The sequence below is a fragment of the Felis catus genome, chromosome B3, assembly GCF_018350175.1.
Source record: "Felis catus isolate Fca126 chromosome B3, F.catus_Fca126_mat1.0, whole genome shotgun sequence".
NCBI lineage: Eukaryota > Metazoa > Chordata > Mammalia > Carnivora > Felidae > Felis > Felis catus.
In genome coordinates, this window is record NC_058373.1 from 142,600,483 (window position 1) to 142,614,961 (window position 14,479).

The 14,479-nt window shown below is 56.7% G+C and overlaps 1 long non-coding RNA gene across 1 annotated transcript; it reads right to left on the reverse strand.

Moving 5' to 3' along the window:
• Positions 1-7,843: 7,843 nt before the first annotated feature.
• On the reverse strand, positions 7,844-14,130 carry LOC123386208. Its single transcript, XR_006599987.1, has 4 exons — positions 13,063-14,130; positions 10,094-10,660; positions 8,615-9,984; positions 7,844-8,086 (listed from the first exon to the last, which is right to left on the reverse strand). It is a non-coding gene; the product is annotated as an uncharacterized LOC123386208 (long non-coding RNA).
• Positions 14,131-14,479: the final 349 nt, after the last annotated feature.

Here is a 14,479-nt window from a genome sequence, read left to right on the forward strand (position 1 = left end):
TGCGCTCTGACCCCGGTGCACCGGGCAGGTGCGCCTCGCCAGAGGTGACAGCCACGGGCGAGGGGTGGGAGTGGTGGATAAGTACCCGGCTTCCCTCCCACCCCCCCCACCCCCCGCTGTGGGAAGAGGAGCGCGGTGTGTTCCCCACCTTGTCTCAGCAGGTCCCCTGCGGATTGAGCCCCCAGGGGCCTCGGTGGCGATTGCTCGTTAACACACCCCTTATAAACCCGTGGCCCACCCCGACTCCCTCCCCCACTTTGTCTCGTGCTTCCTGGAATCACCTCCCCGATAGACGACTTGCATCCAGGGTCCCAGGGTTGACTTTGGGCGCCTCGACTGAGACAAGGGGCAGAGTGCCTCCCAGGGTTCTAGAAGCGAATGCTGCCAAGCACGTGGGCGTTGATTTTTTATCCAACCCCAGGAGGACTGTTCCCTGTGCTGGGCTCAGGGGCTGGGGGCACAGCCAAAGGAGGGAGAAGAGGGGGCCCAGTCCCCTTGGTTCAGCTAAAGCCACAGGCCCTCACACTGTTTACATCGGGCTCAAAGTGGCCTCAACGGACACTTTACTGCACTCCCTACCTAATGCCTAAGTTCTCTGTGCAGCTTCCCTGCTCTAGTCATCCCACTCTATTTGCACACCCCTAGGGATGGGGAGCTCATTACCATTCAAGCAGTTAGCTCCATCTATAGATGGCCCTGAAATTTATTAGCTACTTAACAAATATTATGTGTTGAATAAATGACTAAACAAAATAACTATTTTAATATCAAATCTCCAAGCACCTCCTTTTGGAGGCAAACAGCCAGAAACATACTATAATGCTGGGAACGAAGGCATTAAGGAGTGCCTCTGTCATCTAGTTCAGGGATAGCAAATTATGACCAGTGGACCGAATCCGGCCCTCTCCTTCTTTTCAATACATCCTGCAAACTAAGAATGGTTTTTATGTTTTTAAATGGTTGGGGAAAAAATAAAAAGAAGGCTTTTTCACAACATGTAAAATTATATGAAATTCAAAATCCAGGGTCCATAAATAGAGCTCCACTGGAGCGTAGCCACGTCGTCATTCACATCTCTCCTGTGGCTGCTTCCCTGCCACGGTGGCGTGAGTGTCTGTGACAGAGACAGTCTGGCCCACGGAGCCGAAAATATTTACTCTCCCACACTTTATAGACAAAGTGTGCCGCCCCTCATCCGGTTCGCTCACAAGCCACATCACCCCATTTTGTGGGTGAGGAAACTGAGGCCCACAGGATTAGGGAACTCTGAGCTGACATGTGGTGGGACATAAGGGGCCCGGTTTCTAGAACGGCAGCCTGACCCCAAAGCCCCGGGACCTTCCGCAGCCTGGCTCTCTGACCCTCTGAGAGTCAGGTCCTCCCTCCTGTCCTCACGGGCCCAGCCGCCTGGGACAGCCCGTCCTGCCGGGTGGCTCCTGCCCTGACCAGAGACCCTGCTCCGCCGGGGGCTGGAGCCGGTGCAATCAGAGGCTCATTGATGTGACAGCCCCGTGTGTCAGAACAATCAATGCCGCTTCCCCGAGCAGCTGCCGAGGCCTCGGAAAGTGGGTCAGGCCCCGGGAGGGGACAGTCCATTTTTAGCTTTTCATTAGGGCCTCATTCATTAATTCCTTCATTTGATATTTACTGAGCAGCTACTCGGTGCCAAGCCCCGGCCACAGGGACTGAGGACGCAGGTCAGCCGGTGAGGGGGGCAGGTGCTGACCCAGGGGCTACCCCGAGAGGGCGCTGGGCCTTCTGGAAGCCTCTGACCTGACTTGCCCAGAGTCGTGGCTGGTGGTTGTCTCAAAGAAAAGTATCGAGAAGGGTCTCTTTGGAAAAGGCCCTGAGGAGCACCTTCGTCTCGTCTGGGGTGTCGGTGCCTGGACTGAGCCCTCTCTTGGGCCCTGTCCTTCCCCGCCTTGATGCTATGAGCCTGAGGTGGACAGAGGTCACAGGTGTCAGGTAACCCGTGGTTTGTTGTCTGAACTGGGACACTCGTCACTAACTAGGCTGGGGAGACAAGGGAAACTGAGGCAGACCGTGCCCCTCCCCGACCTGTCATCCTGTCTGAGAGGCCTCCGTCCAGGCTCAGCTCTGCTGTCTGCACCCCCGGAAGCCTCCTGATGCTCCCCTGTCCTCATCCACGGGTCCCGTGCACCTCTGCTCATTCTCCCCTTCATTCGTTCATTCATTCATTCATACCTTCATTCATTCAACGATGAACTTTTGGGCACCTAGTCTGTGCCAGGCTTTGCTGTGGGTGCCGGGGACACAGCGGCTTCTGCCCTCCCGGTGCTCACGCGTTAGTAAGGAAGTCAGACATAAATCAGCAAATCAATCGTGTTGCTGGGACGCGACTCCTGCCACCGAATTTGGACATGAGACGTCCGTTGGGGAGGCGTCTCTGCGGTGGTGGCCTGGAAGCCGAGGCTCCGATGACGACAGGGCACGGCCGGGAGAGTGGGGTGGAGGCAGGAGGCTGTGTGGCTCTCAGTGGCAGGGGTGGGGCTGGGACACGACCCAAGCCCACTCAGGCCCTGGGTCCCAGACACGCAGAAGCCAGGCCGTGGGGGGCAGGCTTGGGGCAGGACAGGGCCTCTGCCTAGTGTGGTTTGGGCAAGTGGGGGGTGTCCATGTAGGTGACCATCAAGACAGGCATCAAGACCACTCTATCAGTAGGACATGCCTCTTCTAGCACATTCTTGCCCGGGAAGATGAGACCAAGCCCTGGAGAACCTTCCGGGTTTGCTCCCTGCACTTGCCGAGCCCTTGCTGGGACGTTATGCTGAGCGACAGAAGCCAGACACAAAAGGACAAAGACGTATGATTCCCCTGGGCCACATCCGTGGAGGAGTCAAGTCCACAGAGGCAGAAGGTGAACGGGGAGCACCAGGGGCTGGGGGTCCGAGCCTCGGGGGGCAGAGTTTCCATCCCGCAGGACGACAGCGTCCCGGAGACGATTGGTGGTGACGGCCGCACGCACAGCAGTGTGAATGTGCTTAGGGCCCCTCGGCTGCACACGTGAAAACGATTAGGACTGTAGATAGCTCAGCAGGGTCTAAAAATCGGAGGAAAACAAACCAAAACAACCTTTGTCAATCCCTGAAACCACTGAGGCCTGGACCCCGCTGCTCCCCACGGGACCGGGTCTCTCAGCTCTTCTTTTTGAGACCCAGCAAAGACTCTGTCCAGGTAGCAGGTGGAATAGGCAGGAAACAAGGCTTTGCAGAACAGCCGTCTGCGGCAACAGGTTGGCCACATCGGGCAAAAGCGGCTGTGTTTGGCCTGGGAGCTTCTCTCTGAGTCAAGACTGGCCCAGGACACCACCGATCTGCCGTAGAATGCCGGGCACCGCGGGCCAGGAAAGCCTGGTGTGGCTCTCCAGCCCGCCAGCCTCAGCCGCCTCCGTGCTATGCTCCTCTGCGGTCGTGGGCTGGGAGCCGCCTGGAGGCTGGGCTGGGACGGACGCTGAGGACGGAGGGACAGATTGCAGAAGAAAGACAGGCAGGCCTCACACTGTCCACTCCAGACAACACCTCTGCACGCGGCTGCTGTTCCTGCTGACTTCTGGAAGCTTCCATGGGCCTACCGGCACACTCTGGCCCAGCCACCGCGGTTGCCGGCCCATATTGTGATTGGTTGGGTGACTGTCGTATAAAGCATTTAACTTTGCCCCCAGAGGGGTCTGGCCTTTGCCCACAGCTAGTGGCTCTTGGGATGCTTTTGTTTACCTGGGGCTTCGGGCCCCACCAGAGAGTCTAACCGTGTGATTTGGGGTGGGGGCTTTGGGTCAAGCTCTCCAGGTCTCTCTCCAAGGGGGCCGGGGACTGAGGTCGGCCAGGCAGGCGGTTGAGCACGGAACCCCCCGCAGGAGCTGAACGCTGAGGCCGGGGCGAGCTTCCCAGGCTGACGGCCCCCCACGGGGCTGTTGCTCACCGAGGTCGGGGCAGCAGCCCTGCCCACGAAGATGCCGCGGGGCAACCAGTGCGAGATCTGCGTTCGGAGATTTGCTGACTTCCCCGTGCACCTGTGTCCCGGTACGAGCCTGCGTCCTTTTGCCGCAATAAATTGTGACTGAGTTTACAGCTCTTAGTGAGTTTGAGTCCTTCTAGCAAATGGCCAAAACCAAGGGTGGTCTTGGGAACCCCCAAACTTGCACGAGTGAGAGTGGTCTTCTTGGGACGATCCCCTACTCTCATAGCGACTGTTCTTGCTGGCGGATGTCCACGCAGAACAGACTGCGCGTGTGGGGGCAGGGTTGTGTGAAGGAGCAGGGGTGGAGTGGAGGGGGGGGGCGTCCCTTCCCTCTTGTAAAGTTATCCTTGGACCTCAGCCCAGGACCCCTGGAAACCAGTCTGGGCAACTACCCACAAGCTAGCCTGTGTTGGGGTGCCATCCCAGGGCGCAGAGGAGGGGGGAGAGCGTACGTGGGGATGTGTCTCTGCCCTGGGGCCGTGAAGAAGCACAGCCTGTGTTCTGTCTCCTGGGATGACTTCAGAGAGGCCACCCTGAAAACCCTGGTCTTAAACGAGTCTGGGGGATGGGAGGGAGAAGAGAGAGCATCCACAGGATCCCAAGCAACAGAAGAGACCTGTAAAGCTCTAGGAAAACCAGAGAAGGGGGGACCAACTGCTTCCCCTGGGGGTGTGAAGGGGGGGGGCGGAGGGCAGCGGGAGAAGCTATGGTTTTGTAGGGAGACTGGCAGGCCGGCCTGGAGGCCGGTGGGGGGGGGTTGGTGGTTCCGGGCTGGTCCCACCGGAAGAGGGCCAAAGCTCCTGGGAGCCCCTGGGACCGAGTAGCGTAGGGCGTGGACTGGGTTCGCTCAGCTGTCAGACTCCTAAATGAACACCCCTTTGTAAATCAGAGGGGAGCTTTGAAGACTTTGGTCCCCGTGGTGGAACCAGGATGGGTGATGTTTTGGGCCAAAAACAAAGGCCCCTTAGGGACGGCGGGCTTTTAGCGAGCCTAATGTGTTTGGGAACCTTCCTAAAATAACAGTTCAGAAGCAAAACAAGAGGTCGGTTGTGCAGCCGCGAGGAGTGTAATATGTGCCCACTTGTGGCCTCAGTACAGCACGTGCCCTGGCTCGGGGGCCAGGCTCCAAGGGGGGGGTGTGAATGAGGCCATCTTTCGGAGGCAGGAGCCCCCCCCCCCCCCCCCCGTTCACCTCCCTGAAGGTCATGCAGATGGGGAAGCAGGCTCGGAGCCACGAATGGGGAGCTGATCAGCCGCGTGGATCCAGCCCATAATCCCCCTTAATGGGCTGTTCCTTTCTCGGAGTCTCTCTGGTCTCGGTGCGTCTGCCCTTCTGAGCTGGGAGGCTGCCTCCTGGCACCCCCCACCCCACCCCCCATGTGCCCTGGGGTCTGGCAGGGGGAGGGAGGAGCTGCCCTGGGAGGGCTCATTTACTCCAGAGCATGGCTGAGAGTCTGCAGGCTTCCTGCTGTGGCTGGAGGGGGCTCTCTGCGCCCCTGACCCTCGGGGAAGCCCCAGGCCCCCTCTTCCTGCAAGGAGACCGCCTTACGATCTTTGGCTTATGACCTTGGTGGAAAGGACTCTGAGTCCGGAAAGGACAGGGAGACTTCCAAGGGTAATTGGATCGCGGGTTCCAGGGAAGCCCCCCAAACTTGGGCCGCCCTGTGTCCCCCTGGATCCCGTCAAGCCACCCCAATCTGAGGGCGGGCGGCAGCTCAGCTGGAACACCAGTGGGGGTCGCTGGGGCGGCCCCCAGGCCAGGATCCCCACCAGGCCCTCCGCGGCTTCGGAACCTTCCGGAAGCCAAGCTGGAAAACCGAAACGGGTTCCTAAGTTTAGCAGTGGCGCCTGGCGTGGATCGTTCACCCGAATCCAGGAGAGGCCGTTGTCTTTATCCAGCACGTGGGGTGGATATGCACACATTTCACTCTGGGGACGTCGGGCTCGATTACGAGGTGTTACCCCGGGCCCCCCCTGGGGTGTTAGGTAATGGCATATGCACCTCATGACCTTTCTGAAATCTAAAAAATTCTAAATTGGAAAAGACACCTGGCCCTGGGGGTTTGGATAAGAGATTTGGGACCCGTACTCCCCTTGTCCCACAGAGGAGGGTGTCAGAGACGTTGGAATCAGAAAGGAAAGCTGGGGTTGGCTCCCAGCCTGGTCGGACATGAAGCGGGGGCATTCTGCCGGCTCGCCACGAATGTGAGGTCCAGTCTGGCTCCCAGGTGGGGGCTCGCTTTGCTTGCAGGAAAGGGTTTCTCCAGCTTTCTCTGGATCTGTGTGGCCTTCGGGAAGCCAGAGGGCTGTGTTCAGCTCATTCAGTGCCAAAACCTGGTAAATGGCCACTGTCACCATGACCACGGTCACAGGTGATCTCATCCAAGCCTCACGGCCTGGGGCGGGGGAGGCATCGTCTGGGTTTCTATAAGGTCTGTTCCCCACCCCCCGGGAGCCCTCAGTCTAGTTCAGGGCGGAGATGCGCAGGCAGAGGGGACATCTGGCCTAAGACAGGGCATCTCCAGGGTCGGACGGAGGGGCCCATGAGCTCGGGCGCCCAGGTCCCGGCTGGAGGCTGGGGCTGCCTGTGCCTCGCGCTGCACTCCCCCTGCTGTCCTGGGGAGTGGGCAGAGAGGAAGCAGCCCCTGCTGGTGTGTGCCCATGTCAGGAGCCTCAGTGCCTCGTGGCTTCCAGACCCCCTGTAATTTAGGGGAATGGCCGGGACTGGAGCTAATCTTCAGCTCTTGCGTTCATGTGGAGCCTGGAAATTCATGAGCTCAGACACGAGCTCTGGCCCCCGAGCGCATGAAAAGATTCCTCGTTAGTAAAACTTTGCCCTTCGGCTGGTGGGAGGTTGGCGGCCGGAAGTCAGATGGTGGGTCTGAGCCGGTCTGGCAGCCATGACAGAACAGCCTGACTCCCGAGCAGGGCCACCTGCCCCAAACCCCCAGCTCGTGCCCACCTCCCACGTCCCCAGGAGCCACGGGTGGTTCCGACACCACCACCAGGATGCCCCCAGTGCGGATTTGGGAACCTCACAGCAGGCTTCCAGGGGTCTTGGGCTACACCGAGGACCTCATTTGGACTGGGCTCAGGGAAAGCCCATAATAAGGCGACTTAGGTGGTCTTTTTATTTTCTCTTTTTAAAAAAATTTTTACTTTTATTTTGATCTTTCATTATTTAAAAAAAAATTATTTTCTCTTTTTCTCTTTTTCAAAAAATTTTTACTTTTATTTTGATCTTTTATTATTTTTTAAAAATTTTATTTAAACCCAAGTTAGTTAACACGCAGTGTAATAATGATTTCAGTGATAGAATTTAGTGATTCATCGCCTACATGTAATACCTAGTGCTCACCCCAACAAGTGCCCTCCACCCGTTTAGTCCACCCCCCCCACCTGCCTCCCCTCCAGCCGCCCTCCGTTTCGGGGGTGACGCTTAAACAGGAAGGCAAAATAGGAGTCAGAATTAGCCAGGCAATGGGCAGAGGGAACAGCATTCCAGGCAGGGGAACAGCCCTTGCAAACACCCTGCGTCAGAAAGGAGGAAAGTCGGAGCAAGGAGAACACAGGAAATGTGTGGGGCATGGCAGAGCCCGGGAGGCAGCAAGGACAGTCCAGGTGGGGCCTCAGCGGCCTGCTGGGGCATCGTGTCTTCAGTTTAAGGACACTGGATTCTGTGAGGGTCGGGCAAGGGAATGAAGAAGGCCCGGGCATCTTCCCAAAAGACCCCTCCTCCACCACCTTCTTAAAGAGGGAAGAATTAAGGCTGAGAGAAGGGGTGGGGGGGGAGGGTGAATCACGGCTGTTCACTCCCCCCCTGCCCCCCCTGCCTCCCTCCGCCCCCCTCCGCCCCCCTCCTCCCTTAGCATGTATCCGGGAGGGCCCGGAGGAGACTGTGCCCCGCAGCTCAGGGCACCAGGACTACAAGGGCTCTGCGAGGCCACTGAGGACGGGCAGGTGTCAGGCCAACCCCTGAGTAACAGCGATGACGTCGACGATGAACGGCCAGTGTTTACCGAGGCTTCGCCATGCTCAGGCACGGTTATGTGAATTTCCTCATTGACGCCACAGGTCCCCCTTATGACAGGGAGATGGTCATTCCCTCCTGGTACAGAGAAGAAAACGGAGGTGCAGAAAGGTGGGGCGACCGGACCGGGGCCTCGGCACCCGGCAGCACAGCCCTCGTCCTCAGCCCTGGCCCCATCCTGCGGGCATGTGTTCGCACTGCCCACCACCCACCCTCGCTGACAGGTGCAGGTTTGGGGCTGAGCCCCTTTATGAGGGCTCCCCCTCACCCCCAGGAGGGCCACAGCCCCCGCCCCCAGCCACGGCTGCAGCGGATTGATCCAGGCAGGCAGCCGTGGGACCCCTCAGCACCCCTCTCTCAGGCCCGGCCAGGGAGAAGCAGACAGAGGGAGCCTGGCCGGGACCGGGTTCCGGAGGAAGCCCACAGCTCAGAGCCGGAGAAGCCAGACCCCGGGGCAGGAGGGAGGGAAAGACTGGCCCACAAAGGCAGGTCCACCGGCGGGGACCCAGAACGACTCCTTCCAGCTCCCTCCCCGGCCCGGCTGCCCGGCTGTCCCAGGTCCTCTGTGGGGCAGAGACCCGGCTCACTTTACCCATCTCTCCTTACAGAGGGTGGGTCCACCCAGGTGTGACAGGAGGTCCCAGGAGAGCTCCCGGGGCACCCGTGTAGCTGGCACGCGTCCGTTTGGCCTTCCTCCTCCGTCCTCTTCCCGCTGCTGAAATCGGGAGGGGACCTGAGGGACAGGTGTCGTGCCCTGCCATCACGCAAGGAGCCCAGACACTCTGCGGCCTAGTCCCCGCGTCTTGCCTCCCGGCGGGCCACCGACCGCGGTAGCTCCGAGGCAGTAGCTGAACGCAGCTCCTAAGTGAACCTGTGTCTGCGGTCCTGGTGACCCTCTCCCGCCCACCCCCAGCCCCAGAGGTCAGGAAGGAGTCGCTGTCCTCATTCGGAGGCCCACGTGCAGTATCGGGAACAGGGGACGACGGCCTCGCCAGGGAGGAGTAAGGCTGAAATGAGGGATGTGGGCGAAGCCCGGGGTGCAGAGCAGACTCACGGGGTCTCGTTAACGGCCAGCAGAGAGGGGACGCAGATGGTGTAGCCCGGGGTTCCCGTTCCTCTGACACCTGCCGGATCCGCTGACCTCTCTGCCTCCTCCTTGCTCAACCTGCCCCCACCCCTACCCGCCGGACCACCTCCGCGGGAGGGGGGCGGGGGGGTTCCGTTTGGAAGGCCCTCTAACATTTTCACCTTTGCCTTTACACTGATCACGGAAAACCGAAGCGGGAAGGCCGATGCGTGGCCGACAGAATCAACGATCACCTGCCTTCCTGAGCTGGTGCGGAGGGACCCGGGGGGATTGATTATCTGCGGCCGGGGGTTTTTGCCACCGCGGTGGGGTGTCCGTATCGACAGCAGGTCTGAGGGAGTGCCGCGTGGCTGTGATGCTGATGCCCGGGGTGGGAGGGGGGGAAATGTTCGATTGCGGCTTTTGGCCAAAGGCCTTCTCGAGAACGCAGGAACACGGAGCCCTTCTGGGAGGGCCCGCGTTCAGGAGTTTCTTTCAGGAGTTACTGGGTGAGAGGGGCCCTCAGCGGATGTGCCTCAGGACCCGATTAGTGAGGAGGGGGCCCCGGGGTGGGGGTGGGGGAGCCTGGGCCCGGCTCTCGCACACAGGTCCCTCTGGCCGCCCCTGCCTCCCGTGGGGCCAACCCCACCCAGCTCAGCTTCTGCTGAGGCCGCGCCTGTGAATCGCCTCTTTGCCCGACCCCTCCCACATCAGACGGGAGCAGATAACACCCCGGGGCCTTGCTGCGCCTCTGCCCGGAGGCCTGGGCGACGTGCAAGCTCCCAGGATAAGGGAGACCCCGGATGGAGACTCCTTAATTATACACAACTAAAGCCACCTGCATTTTCTTCCTGCCGCACACTGCTGTCTGTCCCCATGCTGCTGTCTGTCTGTCCCCCGCACCGCTCTCCTGTATGTTAGGGCTGGTTAGGCCTGCGTTTCCGGTTCCAACTCCACCCCCCCCCAAGACCGTGAGCCCCCACAGTCTGATTCAGCTTCTCATCCCCCTGCCTCCTTACCAGATGCTTCTGATCCAAACCTTCTGATGTACAAACCCACTGAAGCAGCCTCGCTCGGCCAGCCGTGGTCCCCAGGAAACCTCCACGCCTCTGGTCTGGCTGCACCTGTGCATGGGCCCGGCCTCTTCCAATTTGACTCATCCCCCAAAGCCGCCTGGGGCCTTCTGCTCCGAACGACCGACCTCCAGTTGTGGGGATGGCTTTGCCCTGGTCTCCGTGGGCCTCACGCAGCTCCCCAGAGGCCACGTGTGAAGGCCGGTGTCAGTCCTCGAGAAAGGCTCTGAGACCCACCAGAACCGGAGGGCACCGGGCCCTCCCAGGCCGGCTCCCATTCCGCTCTGCACCTGCCCCGGCTGCAGGCCGAGCCTCTTCCCGGCCGGGTTCTCACGTCCTGCGCGTCTGAGTCTCGCCTCACCCCGGAGGCTACAGCCGCAGGCCATGAAGCCGCAGCAGGAAAGGGGTCCTCAGCAGCAGGGTGTTCGCCACGGGCACTGCACAACTGGTCCCCTGGTTTTGGTGTTCCGTTGCCTCCTGGGTGCAGGCAGCTGGCTGCCTTACTTTCGGTGCCTGTAGAAATAATAAGATGTTGGGATCTAAGCGGGACTCACTGTTCCTTTGCAGCTGAATCTTTTTTTAAATAATTTTTTTAATGTTTATTTATTTTTGAGAGAGAGAGAGAGAGTGCAAGCCAGGGAGAGGCAGAGAGAGAGAGGCAGACACAGAATCCAAAGCAGGCTCCAGGCTCCGAGCTGTCAGCACAGAGCCCGCGGGACTCAAACTCGCGAACCACGAGATCATGACTGAGCCACCCAGGCGCCCCTGCAACTGAATCTTTTAGCTTCACCTCTTGACATTCTTGCCCCCTCTTCGGGGGCCCGAAACGCAGAGCTTGTGACTGCCCCTAAATGTGTCACGCTGCACACCCAGGGGTCCCAAAGACACAGACGTGATCCCACAGGGTCTGGGACGGTGGCAGGGACAGTCACGCGGATGGCCATTTATGAGAGCTGACAGAGGGCAAGGTGCTCGCTGGGGCCCTGGCATGGAGCCCCGGGGGGTCAGCGCCATTGTCACTTTCATCTGTCTCGTCACTTTCTTATGCCCCACACAGCAGCTATGTAACCATATTAACTATATGTGACCATGTTAATTACATGTAACCATATTAACTATATGTAAACATTAACTATTTGTAACCATATTAACTATATGTAACCATATTAACTGTGTGTAACCATGTTAACTATATGTGACCATATTAATTATATGTAACCATATTAACTATATGTAAACATTTAACAAATATATGTAAACATGTATGTTAATGTTTACATAGTAACCATATTAAGTATATGTAACCATGTTAACTATATGTAACCATATTAACTATATGTAACCATATTAACTGTATGTAACTATATATGTAACCATGTTAACTATATGTAACCATATTAACTATATGTAAGCATTAACTATATGTAACCATGTTAATTACATGTAACCATATGAACTATATGTAAACATTATGTAACAAATATATGTAAACATGTATGTTAATGTTTACATAGTAACCATATTAACTATATGTAACCATATTAACTGTATGTAACTATATATGTAAACATGTTAACTGTATGTAACCATGTTAATTACATGTAACCATGTTAACTATATGTAACCATATTAACTATATGTAACTATATATGTAACCATGTTAACTATATGTAACCACGTTAACTATATGTAACCATATTAACTATATGTAAGCATTAACTATATGTAACCATGTTAATTACATGTAACCATATTAATTATATGTAACCATATTAACTATATGTGACCATTTTAACTGTAACTATAACTATATGTAACCATGTTAATTACATGTAACCATATTAACTATATGTAAACATTAACTATTTGTAACCATATTAACTATATGTGACCATTTTAACTGTAACTATAACTATATGTAACCATGTTCACTATATGTAACCATGTTAATTGCATGTAACCATATTAACTATATGTAAACATTAACTATATGTAACCATATTAACTATATGTGACCATTTTAACTGTATGTAACCATGCTAATTATATGTAACCATATGAACTATACGTGACCATGTTGTACATTCCATCCCTGGGACTCAGTTATTTCATAACCTTTGGCCCCTCCCGCTAGTTCCTGCTCCCCTTTTCCTGAAGAATAGTGCAGGTTTGCAGACAAATCATAGTCCCGTGCTGTCCTATGGGATTGGGGCAGTCCACAGAGCCCTCTCCCTCTGTCCCACCTCCTTCCCTGGCTGTCCCTGCCGGGGCGCCGGGCCAGGGCACAGGCCACTCTCGCGCTCTCCTGCGACCACAGCCTCCGTGTCCTCTTCCACACACGCCTTCTCATCGTGTGCGATACGGAATAGCTGAGACTTTCCCAAGTCTTTCGGTTCCGGTTCCTCTCGGTTTAGTGATTCCTTCTTCAATCCCTCACTTTCTTCCTGAACTTTGCCATCAACAGTTAGGAAGAACGAAGCTGCTTCTTTGACACTCTGCTTCGGAATCTCCGTTGTCAGGGGCGCCTGGGCGGCTCAGTCGGTCGAGCGTCCAACTCTCGATTTAGGCTCAGGTCGTGATCCCACGGTTCGGGGGTTCGAGCCCTGTGTTGGGCTCCCTGCTGGAGGTGGGGCCTACTTGGGATTCTCTCTCTCCCTCTCTCTCTCTGCCCTGTGCCCCTGCTCTCTCAAAATAAATAAGTAAACATAAAAAAAGAGAGAGAGAGAGATCTGCTCGTCCAGATAGCCAATTCGATCTCTTACAAGCTCTGCCTTCCACAAAAACCCTGGGACACAAACACGGCTCAGCCAAGTTCTTTGCCAGTTTGTAACGGGATCACCTGGGATCACCTTTCCTCCCCGGACCGCTCACTCGCGCCTCGCGTCCGCACGACACCTCACCAGACTCTCCCTTACCGTCCTGTTTGAAATCTCTAAGAAACGGAGGCTGTCTCTCTGGCTCTTTCCTTTCTGAGCTCTCTTACCAAAGTCACCTTTGACAGTCTGTTCACGGCCTCGGCTTTTTCCGGCGTGTGTCTCAAACCTCTGCCAGCCTCTTCTCATTACCTGGCTCCAAAGACATGTCCACGTTTTAGAAATTTATGACGGCCGTGCCCACGTCTCAGTACCCATTTCTGTCTTTGTCGGCTCAGGCTGCTGTAACAAATACCGTAGACTGGGTGGTTCTAACAATAAACATCTATTTCCCACAGTTATGGAGGCTGGAGTCCAAGATCGAGGCGCTGGCTGATTTGGTCCCTGCTGATGGCTCTCTTGCCGACAGCTGCCTTCTCCCCGGAACTCGTGTGGTTGCCGGGGGGTGGGGGGCATGGGCAGGGAGAGAGAACTCCGGTCTCTTCTTATAAAGGCACCCACCTCATCACGGGACTTCTACCCTCATACTGTCCCCCGAACCTGACCACCTCCCACAGACCCCACCTCCAAACACCATCACGTTAGGGATTAGGGCTTCAACATACGGATTTGGAGGGGACACAAACATTCAGCCCACAGCAGCCTTAACGCCAGGGCTAGACCCCATCTGACTTTGAATTTGGCTTGGATTGCCCTCTGGGTCACTACCTCTACAATACTGTCACCGCGTTGTACAGATGAGACGAGGCTCAGAGAGGTCGGGCAACCCACCCAGAGTCACACAGCAGGGGTGCAGACCGACCAGAAGCAAAGCCCAAGACCTGCTGCGTCTTGTCTCCTGGGGTACAGCTGGTGTTCTCCACAGCGGCTCCCTCACCAGCTCCCGATTTGGGAAGGAGTTGTGCCGAAGAGGGGCCTTGGCTGACAGTTGGTCATAGCGGCCGGCCCCCGAGGGTGTGCTGAAATTATCCCCAGGTCCTTCCGGGAGGAGGCACAAAGGGAATGCCCACAGCCCCCTACCCGGGAGAGGGAGAGGGTTCAAGTTACCGGCAAACAGCTAATGGAGCCACAGTCGGCCAGAGGAGGATATGGCCCTCGCACAGAGGCGGGGCTCCGGGCACAGTCGAGAAAAGTCCCTGAACCGTCCCCCCAACCTCTGTCTCCCCTCCCCCCTCCCCCCCATTAACTGAAGGACCACCTCCAGTCTGGACCCCAGTCGTCCCTGGTGCCCTGCTCTCTCTGGCCCCTTCACTGCATTCTGGGCTCCCCCTCCCCCAGGAGGTCCTCCCACAGGGTTCGAACTCAGAATCCGGCAATGAGCACGTGGGTCCATTTTATTTTTAACGAGGCAATAATTAGCACCTATGCTTTTTGGTGCCTTTGTTGAGTGTCCTCATAACACAAGGGCCTTTTCTTGCGTTACATAACCGACCCCTCCCAACGACCCTGGCGGACGTCA